Below are 19,176 nucleotides of genomic sequence, written 5' to 3'. Positions count from 1 at the left end.
CAGGGAAATTAATACTGGTTTATATATAGGAGCAGTATTGAATAGGGAAAAAGGATTACTTGAAGCTTATATCTGTATGTATTAAAAAGAAAAAGAAACACAAGTATATGTATGAAAAAAAGTTCACGTTAAAAAGTTATTATGTAATATGTTGTATTAAACATCTATCTATAATGGGAAGTAGGATAAAAAAAGAAAAAAAGAATTATTGTGAGAACAATTTTTTAAAAAGTTGTATCTATGAAATATACAGGTTTGGGGGCAATACCGGGAGATTAATATATTGTTTTCCCCGATGTTGGGGTTTTACAGTTTTATGGGGACCTTGTGGTTATTGTACTCTTCTTCTTTTGGCTTGCCTTCTGGGGAAGGGACCTTCCGCATTGTTTTTCAGTCCATCTTGCTTGGACTGCATTGCCCTGGCCCCAATTAAGGGGCTTGGCTCTGTGGAAACCGGTTTTTCAGGCTTTTGTTCTCTGGAGGTTTTTGTTTTTTGGTAGTTTTTGCAGGTTTTTGGAGGGTTAATGCAAAGTAAACTGTTTGCACCCAGACCTCTGCCTCAGAGAGAAACGTCAGTATGCTCCTCTCTGGATGGTCCAGAACACACAAACTCCCCCTCTGCAAACTCCACTGAACACTGCAACCTCCCTCAGGTAGTGTGCATTCCCAGCCACAGTCTCAGTGGTCGCCCATGGGCCCCACTTTTTCCCATAGCCCTGTGCCACTAAAACTCTGAATGATACTCATTGGGGCAAGACAATCCTGGTGGCTGCCATTGCCCGGAATGCTTTCTGGAGATGATGCCCATGCCAGGTGCATTCAGTCCTGGCAGTGGCTCAGGTTGTGGAAGGCTGCAAGTCTAGGGACCTTGGGCAAGAGCCTGCACTGGGCACTCTCAGGTGCAGACAGGGGTGTGTGGCCCCAGTGGTGGTGCAAGCAACAGAAAGCCGTGAGCTCAGGGACCACTGCCAGGAGCCCCCACCAGGCTCTCTCACGCATGGATGTGTGCTGAGTGTGACCACCATGGGACCGTGGGCGTAGGTCCATGCATGTGGCCACCCAATTCCACCACTTCCCCTTAAGATCCTATATTCTTTTTGAGAACTTTTTAAAATCTTTTTTAAAAGATTTTATTTATTTATTTGACAGACAGAGATCACAAGTAAGCAGAGAGGCAGCCAGAGAGAGAGGAGGAAGCAGGCTCCCCGTGGAGCAGAGAGCCCAATGTGGGATCATGACCTGAGCTGAAGGCAGAGGCTTTAACCCACTGAGCCACCCAGGCGCTCCTCTTTTTGAGAACTTTTAACCAGACTCCAAGTTAATGCTGGTCCCCAAGCCCAGGACACCTTCATATTGGGGTATTACTTTCCAATGGGTTGCTTCTGGTGGCTCCCTCCCCCTTCTGTTTGTCCTCTGATATGGGTCTGAGTGCTCCCACTTCATTTTACCTCTTCACTGATGATCTCCTGCTCCCCCAGAGGTTCAGAAGTGTGTAATCTTATATCTCAGGCTGATTTCATGGGTGCTCGGAGTGTTATGGTAGATATTTAGCTAATTCAGGGTGTAAACTTTCACAGGTGAGGTAAACACAACACCAGTCGAGGTAAGCACAAGGCAAGATTTATTAAAGGCACTCTCCGATGAAGTTTCAGGGCTCAGGATAAGGGGAACGAGGAAAGTCTCACCAGGAGGGGTTGGGCACCCTCAGGTGAGGTTCTGTGACTCTGGAAAGCAGACTCAGGGAAGTCGCGCTGGGAGGGAGTTGGCGGGGGTCTTATATTGGGCCAAGGTAGGGCATGGGCTCACATCCATATATGGTAGGGTGTTTGGTGATAGGAGGGTATGGGGTGGGGGGTCCTGATACTTCTGTTTCCTGCATAGGTATTGGGTTACCTATAGAGACGTGACCTGGGCATACATCTTTTTGGCGGGAGAGTCAAGGGTTAAGAAAATGGGGGCGGAGGAAGCTGGAAGACAGCGGCCTCCAGTGGTCATTTCTATTGTTCCTCCTGCACTCCTGGAACCCGCTGACCAACACAGGGGACTGGTTGAAACAGGTTCTCCTTCCTCTCCACCATCTTGTCCCTCCTTTCCCATTAACGTAAATTTAAAACACAAGCAAAAAAGAAACCACATTACATATATCACATTCATACCACATATGTGGACATGTTTCAGAAAGACTATACAGTGCCTTAAGGTGCAGTGAGTAAAGAGACTGAAAGATGGGGGATAAAAAAAGAAATATAGAAACTGAGGGGCCTCACAGAACTTGATGAAGAAAGGTGTCATAAACTGAGGAGAGTGGTTTAAAATTTTCATCTTCTGCCTCCTCTAGGTCAATCGATCTGTTTTTCCTGGACCCCATCAAAACTCTCACTTCCCACATTACACATAGGACATCTGGTTTTGGGCTCCATAAGAGCAGAAACTCTGTCAAGCACAACCTTACAGACTGTGGCTAGGGTTCATCAGATAGTACAGCTCCCCACTCTTTTTCAATAAATGGATTTGAATAAGCGGCACACAAACACAATGTAAGGCCCAAAACTACATTTCCCAGAGATCTCTAGGTGAATTTAACTCCACTCTGGGGGCGGAGCATTTTACAAAACCGGGAAGGGCTTTCCTGACTACTTCCTGTATTGGTGCTGGAAGTGGGAAGACTGCAGTCAGCCTGGTTCCTTGTTATTAGTCCTAGTGGAGATCGGTAAGTGACTTGTTTATGCTTTGAAATTGGGGCTTAATCCTTTCTTAAATGTGAGTCTGGAGGACTAGACATGATATTCTCCTGAATTTCAGGTCCTATGGTGGTTCAGAAAGTTTGGTTAACACATACTTTGAATCCTTATGCTATACCTACTATACAGCATATAAAATAACAGACACTTGATTTAAACTGCCTTGGTTATAGGGGTTATAGTCACAGCCACATCACAAACTAGCTGTGAGGACGTGGGCAAGTCACTCTGCATCTGTAAAAGTCAGTTGGTACATCAGTAAAATAGAGGTAACAAGAGTGTTTACTTAGGATTGTTGTGTGGATTAAAGAAGTGTATAAAAGCTAATATATATAGTGACTGCTTCAGGGATTTCCCTCTTGGATAATTGAAAGAGTGATTTTCACCTCCTCTGTCCCCAACTTGCCATGTCCCAAAGAGCTCAGCCCTATAGGCAGCAAATTCATATTTCCTGCTTCTCCTGCACTAGCCGGTCAGAAATTCTCTAATAATCCCAAATGTCCAGGAAGGCTAGGTTGCACTGTCTGCAATGTTTAAGGGGATTCCTTAAGAAAGGTCCATTTTGTTGGAAAGAAGATTAGAGGAGAGGTTCTCAGGAGCCATAATGACAGGAATAACCTCCTTCACTGTTGGCACCGAGCACAGAGGTACAGAATTTCACAGGAGAGAGGAACCTGCTGAAGCAGACAGCCCCAGGAGCAAGGGGCCCATTGAGCTATCTACTCTGGACACTGCTTCCAGACTTTGGCATGATTTCCACAACATATCTGTTGGCTTTTTTAAAATAAATTTCTCTTTCCCTTCACAAGGCCCTCATTTTAGTTTCTCAATCACAAAACAGGCTGGCCCTCTCTCACTCCAAAAGAAATTAACTGTCAACTATAGGCTGCATTCTATACAGAGACTTATTTTGTTTGCCCTTTATAAGTTTAAAAAAAAGTTCAGATCCAACTTTAAAAATAGGCAGATTTTACCTTCAACTCTTAATTTCTCCTCCTCAGGAGGGCAAAAGCAAAAGAAAAACAAAACTCTCAGAACTTCCTACTTCCTGGGGTTCATTCCAACTGTATTTAACTGGACCAATTGTTTTTCCTGTGTGAGGATTTCCAATGACAGATCAAGGATGGTCTGTGGGAATGGCTTGCCTGGCAACTTCTCGTTTTCCATTTGGAACATTGCTGTGCTGGCCACTTGCCCCTGGGAGTGGGTTGGGCTGTGGTGTCCTTGTGGTGGTCTTCAGAGCCAAAGCAGAATGGATAGGATGGGAAAAGAAAGGAAGGAAGAGGAAAAGAAAATAAAAGCATATAGAAAGAAAAATCATTCAAGAGCACTCCCTAAAATTCTTCTATTCAACTCAGCAATTCTATTCCTAGGTACATATTCAAAAGAATTGAAAGCAGATACTGAAAAATGTACTTGAGCACAAGTACATAGGGGAATAATCTGAGGAACAGAGTGGCAAGAGTTTTTGCCTGAGATTATGTAGCTCATATGGGAAAGAGTGAGAATTCTGTCTCTGCACAATAATTTTCAAACTTGATTGTACTTTGAATTTACCTGGAAGCTTTTTATTTAATATTTAAAATTTTCTCTTTTACTGAAGTAAATTGACATACAATTTTATATTAGTTTCAGGTGTAAAACACAGTGATTCAAAATTTATATGTACATTGTGAAATGATCACTAAGATAAACCCAGCTGCTATATGTCACCATACAAAATTATTACATATATTATTTGTATTCCCTGTCCTGTACATTGTAATATTCTACTGTATAAATTTACATTTACTTGATCCATTCATCTATTAATGGAAAGTTAGATTGCTTCTATATTTTGGCTATTATAAATAACTCTGCAATTAACTTCAACAAATTTTGAATTAATGTTTTCATTTTCTTCACACAAATATCCAGAAATGGAATTGCTGGATTGCATGGCAATTCTATTACTAATTTTTTTGAGGAACTACCATACTGTACCAAAAGTGCACAAGGGTCTCTATGCTTCACATCTTAATCTACACTTGCTTTCTTTTTTTAAAGTAAGCTCTATGCCCAATGTGCAGCTTGAACACATGACCCCAAGATCAAGAGCCACATGTTCTACTGACTGAGACAGCCATGTGCCCCAACACTTGCTATTTCTTGCCTTTTTTTTTTTTTGATACTAGCCATTCTGACAGGTGTGAGGTGATATCTCATTGTGGTTTTGATTTGTATTTCCCTGATGATTAGTGATGCTAAGCATCTTTACATGTGTCTGTTGACCATCTGTGTGTCTTTGTAAACATGTCTATTCAGAGCCTCTGCATATATTTTAATTGGGTTGTTTGTTCATTTGTTTTTGATGATGAGCTTGTGAGTTCTTTATGTATTATATATATTAACACCTTAGTAGCTATATCATTTGCAAATAGCTTCTCCTATTCAGTAGGTTGCCTTAATTTTGTTGATCGTATTCTTTGCTGTTAAAAATTTTTGGCTGGGACACCTGGGTGGCTCAGTTGGTTAAGCTGCTGCCTTTGGCTCAGGTCATGATCCCAGGGTGCTGGGATTGAGTCTCCCATTGGGCTCCTTGCTCGGCAGGGAGCCTGCTTCTCTCGCTGCCTCTGCCTGCCACTCTGCCTGTTTGTGTGTACTCCCTGTCTCTCTGACAAATAAATAAATAAAATCTAAAAAAAAAAAAAAAATTTTTGGCTGATGTAGTCTCATTTGTTTATTTTTGTTTTTGTTGCCAATGCCTGAAGAAACAGATAAAAAAAATATTGTGCAAACCAATGACTAAGAACTGACTGTGAATGCTTTCTTATAGTAGTTTTATGTTTAGGGTCCCACATTTAAGTCCATTTTAAGATTATTTTTATGTATATTATAAGAAAGTGGTCCAGTATCATTCTTTTGCATGTGGCTATTATAAATAAATCTGCAGTAAACATAAGCATGTATGTATCTTTTCAATTAGTGTTTTTGTTTTCTTTGGGTAAATACTGAGTAGTGGAATTACTGAATCCCATCATAATTCTATTTAAAATTTTTGAGACACCTCAGAACCTCATTGTTTTCCACAGTAGCTGTTCTAGCTTACTTTCTGACCAACAGTGCAAGAGGGTTTTTTCCTCCACATCCTTGGTAACTATCATTATTTCTAATGGGTGTTAGAATGGCTAAAATAAATAAAATAAAATAAAATTAAATTAAATTAAGTTAAATTAAATTAAATTAAATTTAAAAAAATAAAATGCTGTTTTGATCTACACTTCCCTGATACTAGTGATGTTGAGTGTCTTTTCATGTGTCTATTGGGCATCTTTATATCTTCTTTGGAAACATGTCTATTTAGGTCCTCTGCCTACTTTTTAACTGGATTTTTTTTAAAATTTTTTTTTAAAATTTTTTTAAAGATTTTATTTATTTATTTGACAGACAGAGATTACAAGTAGGCAGAGAGGCAGGCAGAGAGAGAGGAGGAAGCAGGCTCCCTGCTGAGTGGAGAGCCCGATGTGGGGCTCGATCCCAGGACTCTGAGATCATGACCTGAGCTGAAGGCAGAGGCTTTAACCCACTGAGCCACCCAGGTGCCCCTTAAATTTTTTTTTTTAATTTATTTTCAGCATAACAGTATTCATTGCTTTTGTACCACACCCAGTGCTCCATGCAATCCGTGCCCTCTCTAATACCCACCACCTGGTTCCCCCAACCTCCCACTCCCCCTTCAATTGTTTTTGATAATGAGCTTGTGAGTTCTTTATATATTTTGTACACTAACCCCTATCAGTTACTGATGTCGAAGAGCTGACTGAATTGCCATAGAGTTATGTATATTAATTTTGTATATTACAACCCTACTGAATTCATTTATTAATTCTAATAGGGGTTTATTTGGTGGAGTCTGTAGAGTTTTGTGTATAAATATCATGTTTTCTGCAAATAGTAACATCTTATTTGTTATTTCCACTTAGATTATTTTTTTCATTTATTTTTCTTCTCTGACACTATTGCTAGAACTTACAATGCTATGTTGAATTAAAGTGGCAACTGTGGGCATCCTTGTCTTACTCCTGATCTTAGAGGAAAAGCTTTCATCTTTTCCCCGTGGAGTATGATGTTAGCTGTTGCTTGGTCATACATGTTCTATATTATGTTGAGATATGTTCCTTCTATACTCAGGTTGTTGAGAGTTTTTGTCATAAATGACAGTTGAATTTTATCAAATGCTTTTTTCTGTATCTATTAAGATGAAAATATGGTTTTTATCCTTTTTTGTTAATATGGCACATTACTATGATTCATTTGTGAATGTTGAACAATCCTTTCATCTCTGGAATAAATCCCAGTCGATCATGGTGATGATCCTTTTAATGTATCATTGAGTTTGTTTTCCTGATAGTTTTTGAGGATTTTTGCATTTTTGCTCATCAGGAATACTGGCCTATAGTTTTCTGTTTTTTGTGGTGTCTTTCCCTGGTCTTGGGATCAGGGTAATATTGGTGTCCTTTAATGATTTTGGAAGCATTCCTCTTCATTCTTTTGGAATATTTTCGCCAGGATAGGTATTGACTTTTCTTTATTTTCTTATATATATTTTTGTAAGCATTGTCTATAATTGTGTGGAACAGAATCAATAAACAAAGATATTATAAATTTCCCTTGACTAAAATAAAACAAAAAAATTAATCATAATTTAGGATTAGAAGATCTCATTGTATTTCATAAAAAGAAAGAAAATCAGTAAAAATTAAGCTTTCTTAGATAAAACCAATTAAAGATTAAAAAAATTGTTTTCAAGAGAAATATTTTTGTGAATGTTTTTACTCATAGGAAATTTAGGCTCTCACCTCCAATCCTACATCAAAACAAATTTCTTTTTTGACATTAATTTTTTTTATTAAGTTCAATTAGCCAACATATAACACATCATTAGTTTTTGTTGTAATGTTCAGTGCTTCATCAGTTCTGTATAACACTCAGTGCTCACTCTATCACATGCCTTTTTTAATACCCATCACCCTGTTATCCCATCCACCACCCTCCCTCTGCAACCCTCTTCTTTAAGTATTTGGTAGCATTTATCTTTGAAGCTATCTGGTCCTGAGCTTCTGGTTTTTTTTTTTTTTTTTTTTTTTTTTTAAATTCAATTTCATCGATAGTAATATGTCTGCTCAGATTTTCCATTTCAGCTGATTCAGCCCTGGAAGAGAGTATGTTTCTAGGAATTCATCCATTTCTTCTAGCTTGTCCCACTGGTTGGCAGGCACTTGCTCAAAGTAGTCTCTTATTACTCTTTGTTTATTTATCAGTTGTAACTTCTCTCCCATTTCTGATTTTACTTATTTAGGCCTCTCTCTCTCGCTCCTTTTGTTAAATCTGGCTAAATGTTTGTGATTTTGTTTATCTTTTCAGTAAAACAACTCCTACTTTCACTGATTTTTAAAAATTTTTTGTCTCTATTTTTTTTATTTTCTTGCTAATTTTTATTTCCTTCCTTCTATTAACTTTGGACTTTGTCCTTTTTCTAGTTCCTTCAGATGTAAGGTTGATTGTTTATTTAAGTTTTTTTTTTTTTTAATCTCAGGATAGGCCTGTATTGCAGTAAACTTCCCTAATAGAACTGTTTTTGCTGCATCTCAGAGGTTTTGAAATATTTTGTTTCCATTTTCATTTGTCTTGAGTTTTAATATGATTTCTTCTGACTTTTTTTTTTTTTGTGGACCCATATTGTTTAACCTCACATGTTTTTTTTTTTTTTTCAAGGTTTCTTCTTGTAATTGATTTCAAGTTTCAAACTCTTGTGGTCAGGAAAGATAGTTGATATGAATTCAGTCTTCTTAAACTTACTGAGAGTTGTTTGCAGCCTAAAATGCAATCTGTCCTTGTGAATGTTCTTTGTGCACTTGAAAAATATGTATTCTGCTGTTTTTGATGGAATATTCTATCTGTATCTAAGTGCTTCAGCTAATATGTCATTTAAGGTCAAAGTTTCCTTATTGATTTTCTCTGGATGGTTGATTCATTGATGTTAGTGAAATGTTTAAAATCTCCTGTTATTACTGCATGACTGTCAGTTCCTCACTTTATGTCTGTCAGTATTGTTTTATGTATTTAGGTGCTTCTAATCCAGTGTGTAGATATTCATTTTATAGCCTCTTGTTGTATTGATCCCTTTATCATTATGTAATGCACTTTTTTGGTCTCATTACACTTGTTTTAAGATCTATTTTTCTGATATAATTATTGCTAGCACAGTTTCCTTTTTATTTCCCTTTACATGTAATATCTTTTTATGTCCCATTACTTTTAGACTTTTTTGTTCTTTTTAAAGATTTATTTATTCATTTTAGAGAGAGAGAAAAAAAGCAGGGGGAAGGGACAAGGGGTGGGGAGTCTTAAGTTGATTCCATGGGGAGCCAGGAACCTAATGTGGGGCTAGATCTCACTGCCTTGAGATTATGACATAAACTGAAACCAAGAGTTGGGTGCTTAACTGACTGTGCCACCAAGGTGCCCCATAATTTTGTGTGTTTTTTTTCTAAGAATTTATTCTTTTCTTTTTTTTAAATTATATTCAGTTAGCCAACATTAGCATCATTAGTTTTTGATGTAGTGTTCACTGATTCATTAGTTCCATATAACATCCAGTGTTCATCACAACACGTGCCCTCCTTAATACCCATAACCTGGTTACCTAATCCTCCCATGCCCTTCCCCTCTGAAACCCTCAGTTTGTTTCCTGGAGTCCATAGTCTCTCATGGTTTGTCTCCCTCTCTGAATCGCCCAGCCACCTTCTGTTTTCCCTCTCTTCCGCTATGGTCGAGTGAAACCATATGATAATTGTCTTTCACTGATTGACTTATTTCACTTGGCAGAATCCCCTCCACTTACATCCATGTCAATGGAAATGGTGGGTATTTATCCTTTCTGGTGACTGAGAAATATTCCATTGTATATATGTAACACCTCTTCTTTATACATTCATCTATTGAAGGGCATCTCAGCTCCTTCCATGTTTGGCTATGGTGGAATTGCTGCTGTGCATATTGGGATGCATCTGCCCCTTCTTTTTACTACACCTGTATCTGGGATAAATACCCATAGTGCAATTGCTAGGTCATAGGGAACTCTATTTTTAATTTTTTTGAGGAATCGCCATACTGTTTTCCACAGTGGCTGTATCAGCTTGGATTCCCACCTACAATGTAAGGAGGGTGTCCCTTTCTCCTCATCTGGGCCAACATTTGTTGATTCCTGCCTTATTGATTTTAGCCATTCTAACTGGCATAAGGTGATATTTCATTGTGGTTTTGACTTGTATTTCCCTGATGACTAATGATGATGAACATTTTTTCATGTGTGTTAGTCATTTGTATGTCTTCTTTGGAGAAGTGTCTGTTCACATCTTCTGCCCATTTCTTAACTGGATTATTTGTTTTTTTTTGGGGGGGCGTTAAATATGAAAAGTTCTTTATAGATCTTGGATACCAACCCTTATCTGTAATGTTATTTGCAAATATCTTCTCCCATTCCGTGGGTTGCTTCTTAGTTTTGTTGACTGCTTCCTTTGCCGTGCAGAAGCTTTTTAGCTTGTTGAAATCCCAAAAGTTCATTTTTGCTTTTGCTTCCCTTGCCTTTGGAAATGTGTCTTGAAAGAAGTTGCTGTGGCTGATGTTGAAGAGGTTACTGTCTATGTTCTCCTCTAGGATTATGATGGAGACATGTCTCACTTTGAGGTCTTTAATCCATTTTGAGTTTATCTTTGTATATGGTGTAAGCGAGTAGTCTAGTTCCATTCTTCTGCATGTGGCCGTGCAATTTCCTATCACCATTTATTGAAGAGATTGTTTTTTCCATTGGATGTTCTTTTCTGCTTTGTTGACAGTTGACCAAACAGTTGAGGATCCATTTCTAGGTTCTCTACTCTGTTCCATTGGTCTATGTGTCTGTTTTCATGCCAGTACCATGCTGTCTTGGTGATCATAGCTTTGTAATAAAGCTTGAAATCAAGCAACGTGATGCCCCCAGCTTTGTTTTTCTTTTTCAACATTCCCCTGGCAATTAGGGTTCTTTCTGGTTCCATACACATTTTAGGATTGTTTCAGCTCATTGAAAAATATCAGTGGTATTTTAATAGGAATGGCATTGAAAGTGTAAATTGTCCTGGAGAGCATAGACATTTTAACAATGTTTATTCTTCTGACCCATGAGCATGGAATGTTTTTCCATCTTTTTGTGTCTTCCTCAATATTTTTCATAAGGGTTCTGTAGTTTCTAGATCCTTATCTCTTTTGTTAGGTTTATTCCTAGGGAATCTTATGGTTTCAGTGCTGTTGTAAATGGAATTGATTCCTTAATTTCTCTTTTTACAGCTTAATTCTTACTATATAGAAAAGAAATTGATTTCTGTGTGTTAGTTTTGTATCCTGTCACATTACTGAATTGCTGTGAGTTCTAGTAGTTTGGGGGTGGAGTCTTTTGGGTTTTCCACATAAAGTTTCATTTCATCTGAAGAGAGAGAGTTTGACTTCTTCTTTGCCAATTTGAATACATTTTATTTCCTTTTCTTCTCTGATATCTGTTTCTAGGACTTCCAATACTATGTTGAACAATAGTGCTGAGAGTGGGCCTCCCTGTCATGTTCTTGACCTTAAGGGAAAAGCTTTCAGCTTTTCTGCATTGAGAATGATATTCACTGTGGGCTTTTCATAGATAGTTTTTATGATATTAAGTAATGTTCCCTCTGTCTCTATACTCTGAAGAGTTTTACTCAGGAAGGGACGTGGTATTTTGTCAAATGTTTTTTCTGGATCAATTGAGAGGATCATATGGTTCTTGTCTTTTATTAATGTGATCTTTCATGTTGATTGATTTGTGAATGTTGAACCATGCTTGCTTGCCAAGAATAAATCCCACCTAGTCATGTTGGATAACCTTTTAATGTACTATTGGATTCTATTGGCTAGGGTCTTGGTGAGTATTTTGGCACCTGTGTTCATCAGGGTTATTTGTCTGCAATTCTCCTTTGTGATGGGTCTTTGTTTTGAGATCAGGGTAATGCTGGCCTTGTAGAGACTGGAAGTTTTCCTTCTGTTTCTATTTTTTGAAGCAGCTTCAGTAGAATAGGTATTATTTTTTCTTTAAATGTTTGGTAAAATTCTACTGGGAAGCCATTTGGCCCCAGACTCTTGTTTTTTGGAGGTTTTTAATTACTGCTTCAATTTCGTTACTGGTTATTGTTCTATATAGATTGTGTATTTCTTCCTGTTTCAGTCTTTGTAGTTTCCAAGAAGGTATCCATTTCTTCCAGGCTGCTTAATTTGTTGACATATAGTTGCTGGTAATAATTTCTAATAATTGTTTCTATGTACTTGGTGTTAGTTGAGATCTCAACCCTTTCATTCATGATTTTATTAATTTGGGGGTTATTTTTCTTTTCTTTTGGGTAAGTCTGGCCAGAGGTTTATTGATCTTATAAATTCTTGCAAAGAACCAGCTTCTAGTTTCTTTGAGCTGTTCTACTATTTTTCTGGTTTCTATTTCATTGATTTCTGCTCTAATCTTTGTTATTTCTCCTCTCCTGCTTGGTTAAGGCTTTATTTGCTGTTCTTCCTCTAGGTCCTCTAAGTATAAGGTTAGGTTGTGCATTTCGGATTTTTCTAGTTCTAGCTTCTAGAGAGGCTTGAATGGCTAAATATTTCCCCCTTAGGACTGCCTTTGCAGTATCCTTGGGTTTTGGGTTGATGTGTTTTCATTCTCATTGGTTTCCATTAATTAAGTTCTTTGATTTTCTGGTTGACCCAATCATTCTTTAGAAGGATGGTCTTTAAGTTCCAATGTTTGAATTCCTTCCATTTTGTTATTCTTGTGACTGAGTTCCAGTTTCAAAGAATTGTTGTCTGATAACATGCAGGGAATAGTCTCAATCTTTTGATATCAGTTGACACCTGATTTGTGACCCCTTATGTGATCTATTCAGGAGAAAGGACTGTGTGCACTCGAGAAGAATGATTGTTCTGTTGTTTTAGGGTAGAATATTTTGTACATATTTATGATGTCCATCTGGTCCAACGTGTCATCAAAGTTCTTGTTTCTTTATTGATCTGCTTAGATGATCTGTCCATTTTTGTGAGTGGAGTGTTGAGGTCTTCTACTCTTAATATATTATTATCAATATGATCCTTTATTTTGGTTAACAGTTGGCTTATGTAGTTGGCTATTCCCATGTTGGGGGCACAGATATTTAAAATTGTTAGATTTTCTTGTGGGATAGACCCTATAAATATGATCTCTCTTACTGAAGTCATTGGTTTAAAATCTAATTTGTCTGATGTGAGAATTGCTACCCCAGCTTTCTTTTGAGGTCTGTCGGCATTAAAAATTGTTCTCCATCCCTTCACTTTCAGTTTGGATGTACTTTTAGGTTCAAAATGAGTTCCTAATAGACAGCATATGCAAGGGTCCTGTCTTTTTATCCAATCTGCAACCTTGTGCCATTTCATGGGAGCTCTTAGGCCATTCATATTGATGGTAACTATTAAAGATATGAATTTAGTGCCATCATATTGCCTGTAAGGTCCCTGTTTCCATAGGTGATCTCTGTAAATTTCTGGTTTATATTACTCTTGAGGTCTTTCTTCTTTTATAGAATCCCCCTTAATATTTCTTGCAGGGTTGGCTTGGTAGTCATATATTCTTTCAGTTTCTGCCAGTCCTAGAAGCTCTTTGTCTCTCTGTCCATTCTGAAAGATAGCCTTGCTGAATAAAGTATTCTTGACTGCATGTTCTTCTCGTTTAGTACCCTGAAAATGTTTTGCCAGCCCTTTCTGGCTTGCCATGTCCCTATGGACAGGTCTGAGGTTATTCTGATGTTTCTCCTAGTGTATGTGAGAAACTTCTGTCCCATAGCTGCTCTCAGGAGAGCTTCCTTGGTTCCAAGATTTGCAAGTTTTATTATTATATGCTGGGATGTTGGTCTATTTTTATTGATCTTGGGAGGAGTCCTCTCTGCCTCATAGACAGGAATGCTGTTTCCTTTCCCAGATTAGGAAAGTTCTCAACTATGATTTGCTCAAATATACCCTCTAGTCCTCTCCCTCTCTCTCTTTCTCTCTCTCTCTCTTCACCCCCTTGGGATCCTAGTAATTCTGACATTGGAGTGTTTCATTGCATCATTGATCTAAGTCTGATCTCAAGAGCTTATAGCTGTTTATCCCTGTCATCCTTAGCTTTCTTCTTTTCTATCAGCTTATCTTCTAAGTAAATTCATTCTTCTGCCTCATTTACCCTTGCTGTTAGCATATCCAGTTTAGACTGTATCTCATTCATAGCATTTTTAAGTTTGGCATGATTAGATCTCACATCTGCCCTTAGAGATTCTATATTGTCACTAATAGTTTTCTCAAGCCTAGCTGTTGATATCATATCACTACCCAGAAGTCTATCTCTGACATCTTTCTTATATCCATATCCATTAGGTCTGTGGCAGAGGCCACTGTCTCTGGTTCTTTCCTTTGTTGAGAGTTCCTCTTAGTCATTCTTTTGAGGGATGTTTGGAGGAATTGTACAGCATCCAAAATATCAACGATGACCCAAGCAAGATGCAGCCTAGGAAAATTTGGAGTGGTCAGAAGCCATCTCTGAAGAAACAAAGCCAAAATGAAACACAAGAATATAATTTATAAAATTTAAAACAATTTAAAAAAATTAAAATTTAAAAAAAGGGGGTGAGAGGAGGAGGAGCTATAATTTCTCAGTGTGGACAAAGTGGGGTGGTTCAGTTGTTTTAGGTGTCTTTTATTCTGTTTTTTAGAGGACACTATTTCCCAAAGTTACAGGGAAATGAAAACTTGTATATATATATAAGGGTAATATTGAGTAGGGAAAAAAGGACTAATTGAAGCATATATCTATTAAAAAATATAGGTGTGAAGTTATAAAAGTTAAAAAGTTACAAGTACAAGTTAAAAAGTTACTATGAAATATATGTTGATATATTAAACTTCTAGTTGAAATGAGAGAAAGGTAAAAAGAAAAAACAGAAAAGAAGCACAAGACAAAGAATAAAAAGAAAATGAGAGTTGTAGCTGAAAAATAAACAAGCTGTGAGACAACGACGTGAGCTCAATATACTATTTTCTCCTGGTGTTGGGATTTTACAGTTTTATGGGGACCATAGGGTTGTCTTCCTCTTGTTCTTCCAAACTGTTTTCTGAGGGAGGGTCCTGCCACACTGTGGCACTGTGGTACTGTGACAATGCCCAAGCAGAGTTGCCCTGCCCCCTGTGGGGGAGGGGATGGTCTCCGTGGAAACCAGTTTTTTTGAGCTTTTGTTCTCTGATTGGTTTTTGTGCCTCTTTTGAGGGTTAGAGCAAAAAATGGCTGGAACAAAATCTCTGTCCCAGAACAGAGAAATCTCATTCTGTTCCCTTCAATAAACCCTCCAGGACACAGACTCCTTTTCTGATGCTCTTCTAAAAACCACCACCTCCCAAGATGTGCAGAGACCCTCTCAGAGGTCATCCCAGACCCAGGCATGTCCCTGCCCTTTGTGCTTCTAAAACCACAAGAAGCCACAGATCCTGGATCCTGTCTGAGCACTGCTCTAAAGCTCTTTCCCAGCTGCTACTGTTCTGTGAATTTTTGCCTGGTCCCCAGTGCAGGATGCTTTTGCTCTCTAGTGTTACATCACTTTCCAGGAACGAGCTTATGGAGGCTCCCTCTTCCTTGTTTATCTTCAGATATCTCCCTGAAGATTCACAACTCTAGCCTTTCTACCTCATGACAGCTGGTGTTTTTCTGCTTGTAAAGATCCAGATGTATATTCTTACAACTCAGGCTGATTTCATGGGTGTTCAGAATGGTTTGGTAGATATCCAGCTAAATTGAGGGGAACAATTGAAATGGGGTCCCCTACTCCTCTGCCATCTTCTTTTAAGTATGTCTTTGTGTTTTTATATCAAAGAGAGTCTCTCATATGAAGTATGTATATGTGTCTTGTTATTTTTATTCATATAGCCATCCTGCGTATTTTGATTGAACATTTTCTTCACTTACATTTAAAGTAGTTATTGACAAGTATGTACTTGTTGCCATTTTATTTATTGTTTTCTAGCTGTTTTTGTAGTTCTTTGTTCTTTTTTTCTTCTCTTGGTCTCTTCTCTTCTAGTTGCTGGCTTTCCCCAGTACTATGTTTGCCTTTATTTCTCTTTTGTGTATCTTTTATAGATATTTGGTTTTGTGGTAACCATGAGGTTTATATGTATATATATAACAGACTATTTTAAATTTTAAATTGATGGTTGCTTAAGTTCAACTGCATCCTAAAAGTACATTTTACTACCACATACATTTTATGTTTTTAATATCATATTCTACATGTTATTATTTTGTTATTATTAATTTTGTTATTGTTTTATTTTACTAATTATTATAGCTCTAGATTATTTTATTTTGTCTTTTAGATTACATGCTAGCAATGTACATGGCTGGTCCATTAACTTTATATTTATCTTTAGCAGGGAATTTTTTTTTTCTTTTATGATCTTTTTTTTTTTTTAATTTATGTATGACCTTTTCTTTTTTTCTTAACATTGCTTGCAAGGTTTGTTTGATATTGAACTCCTTTAGCTTTTGCTTGTCTGGGTAATCTTTCTTTCTTTTTCCTGGTTGGTAATTTCTTGTCTCTTCTTTAATTCAAAGTGATAACTTTGCCAAGGAGAGTATTATTGGTTGTAAGTTTTGTTGGTCAGTCCTTTGAATATATTGTATAGTTCCCTCTGGTCTGCATTTTCTGCTGAAAAATCAGCTAATATTCTTACGGAGCTTTCCCTTGTACATAGCTAGTTATTTTTCTCTTCCTGCTTTTAAGATTCTCTCTTTAACTGTTGACACTTTGGTTATAATGTATCTTGATAAATATCCCTTTGGGTCATCTCACTTTGGACTCTCTACAATTCCTGGACTTGGAAGTCTGTTTCCTTTGCCATGTTAGGGAAGTTTATAGCCATTATTTTTTCCAAATAGGATTTCTTCCCCCCCCCCTTTTTTCTGCTATTGTCCTTTTGGAACCTTTGTAATGTGTATGTTCACATGCTTGATTTTGTTCTAGAGTCCATAAAATATCCTTGTTTTTTGTTCCTTTTTCTTTTTGCTATTCCATTTGTGTGATTTCCACTAAACCACATTTTCTTTACCCATTCATCTGTCAATGGACATCTGGACTCTTTCCATAGTTTGGCTACTATGGACATTGCTGTTATAAACATGGGGGTGCATGTGCCCCTTTGAATCACTATGTTTGTGTCCTTTGGAAAAATACCTATTAGTGTAATTGCTGGGTGGGGCAGATCTACTGTTAATTTTTTGAGGAATCATCTTGTTTTCCAGAATGAGTACACAAGTTTGCATCCCCACCAACAGTGTAAGAGGGTTCCCCTTTCACAAAATCCTCACCAACATGTGTTGTTTCCTGACTTGTTAATTTTAGTCATTCTTATTGGTGTGAGGTGGTATTTCATTATAGTTTTTATTTGTATTTCCTTGATGCCAAGTGATGTTGAGCAATTTTTCATGTGTCTGTATGTCTTATTGTATTGTCTTCTTATCTTATCTTCTTATCTGTATTGTCTCCTTCCCATTTCTTGACCAGATTATTTGTTTTTTGGATGTTGAGTTAGAGGAGTTCTTTATACATTTTGGACACCAGCCCTTTATATGTAATGTCATTTGCAAGTATCTTCTCCCATTCTGTAGATTGCCTTTTAGTTTTGTTGATTGTTTCCTTTGCTGTGCAAAAACTTTTATCTCGATGAAGTCCCAATAGTTCATTTTTGCTTTTGTGTCCCTTGTCTTTGGAGAACTTTCTAGAAAGAAGTTGTTGTGGCCAAGGTCAAAGATGTTGCTGCTTGTGTTCTCCTCTAAGTTTTGATGGTTTCCCATCTCACATTTAGGTCTTTAAACCATTTTGAGTTTATTTATGTATATGGTGTAAGAAAGTGGTCTAGTTTCATTTTGTGCATGTGGCTTTCCAATTTTTCCAACACCATTTGTTGAAAAAATTTCCTTTTTTCCATTAGATAGTCTTTCCTGCTTTGTTGAAGATTAGTTGACCATAGAGTTGTGGGTCCATTTCTGGGGTCTCTATTCTGTCCAATTGATTTATGTGTCTGTGTTTGTACCAGTACCGTACTGTTTTGATGATTACAGCTTTGTAATAGAGCTTGAAATCTGGAGTTGTGATGTCACCAGTTTTGGTTTTCTTTTTCAACATTCTTTTGGCTATTCAGGTTCTTTTCTGGTTCCATAAATATTTTAGGATTGTTTGTCCCACCTCTATAAGAAATGCTGACAGTTTTGATAGGGATTACATTGAGTGTGTAGATTGCTTTGGGTAACATAGATATTTTAATGATATTTTTTCCTCTTATCCATGAGTATGGAATGTTTTTCCACTCCTTTGTGTCTTCCTTAATTTCCTTCATAAGTGTTATATAGTTTTCAGAACACAGATATCTTACCTCTTTGGCTAGGTATATTCCTAGATATCTTAAGTTTTTTGGAGCAACTGTAAATGGGATCAATTCCTTGACTTTTCTTTCTTCTACCTCATTTGTAATGAACAGAGGTACTACTGACTTCTGTGCATTGCTTTTTTTTTAATCCTGCAAATTTGCTATTTCCTTTATCAGTTCTAGCAATTTTTTGGAATTTTGGGAGGGGGGATTCTAAATAGAGTATTATGTCATCTAGCAAGAGTGAAAATATGACTTCTTCTTTGCCAGTTTGGATGTCTTTTATTTCTTTTTGTTTGATTGCTGAGGGTAGGACCTCTAGTAGTACCTTTAACAACAAGAGTGAGAGTGGACATCCCTGTCAGTTTCCTGAACTTAGGGGAAATCTTTCAGTTTTTCCCTGATGAAGATAATATTCACTATGGGTTTTCATATATGGCTTTTATGATATTGAGGTATGTTCCTGCTATCCCTACATTGCAGAGAGTTTTCATCAAGAAAGGATGGTGTATATTGTCAAATACTTTTTCTGCATCTATTGAGAAGACCATAAGTTTCTTGTCCTTTCTTTTATTAATGTGGTGTATCACACTGATTGATTTGCACATGTTGAACCAGACTTGCACCATGACAAAATGGAATTTATTTTTGGTCATGGTGAATAATCCTTTTAATGCACTATTGGATACTATTAGCTAGTACCTTGGTGAGAATTTTTGCATCCATATTCATCAAGGATATTGGTCTGTAATTTTCCTTTTTAGTGGGGTCTTTGTCTGGCATTGAGAGCAAGACAGTACTGACCACATTGAATTTGGAAGTTGTCCTTTCTTAATGCTTTTTGAAGGAGTTTCAGAAGAAAAAGTATTAATTTTTCTTTAAATGTTTGGGAAAATTCCCCTAGGAAGCCATCTGGCACTGGACTTTTGTT

At 37.3% G+C, this 19,176-nt stretch overlaps 1 protein-coding gene across 1 annotated transcript in view; it reads left to right on the top strand.

Annotated features, from left to right (window-relative positions):
• The first annotated feature begins 2,646 nt into the window (after positions 1–2,646).
• LOC116866717 (arylamine N-acetyltransferase 1) overlaps positions 2,647–19,176 on the top strand; it is a 46,063-nt gene continuing 29,533 nt past the window's right edge. The window contains exon 1 of the mRNA XM_032855901.1: positions 2,647–2,710. The gene's annotated coding sequence lies outside the window, so the exon portion shown is untranslated. The remainder of the gene's footprint in view (positions 2,711–19,176) is intronic.

The sequence above is a fragment of the Lontra canadensis genome, unplaced genomic scaffold (genome assembly GCF_010015895.1).
Source record: "Lontra canadensis isolate GAN:19392208 unplaced genomic scaffold, GSC_riverotter_1.0 scaffold10, whole genome shotgun sequence".
NCBI classification, from domain to species: Eukaryota; Metazoa; Chordata; class Mammalia; order Carnivora; family Mustelidae; genus Lontra; species Lontra canadensis.
The sequence above is the reverse complement of the archived record's forward strand: the minus strand, read 5'-3'. Positions and strand labels throughout refer to the sequence as shown.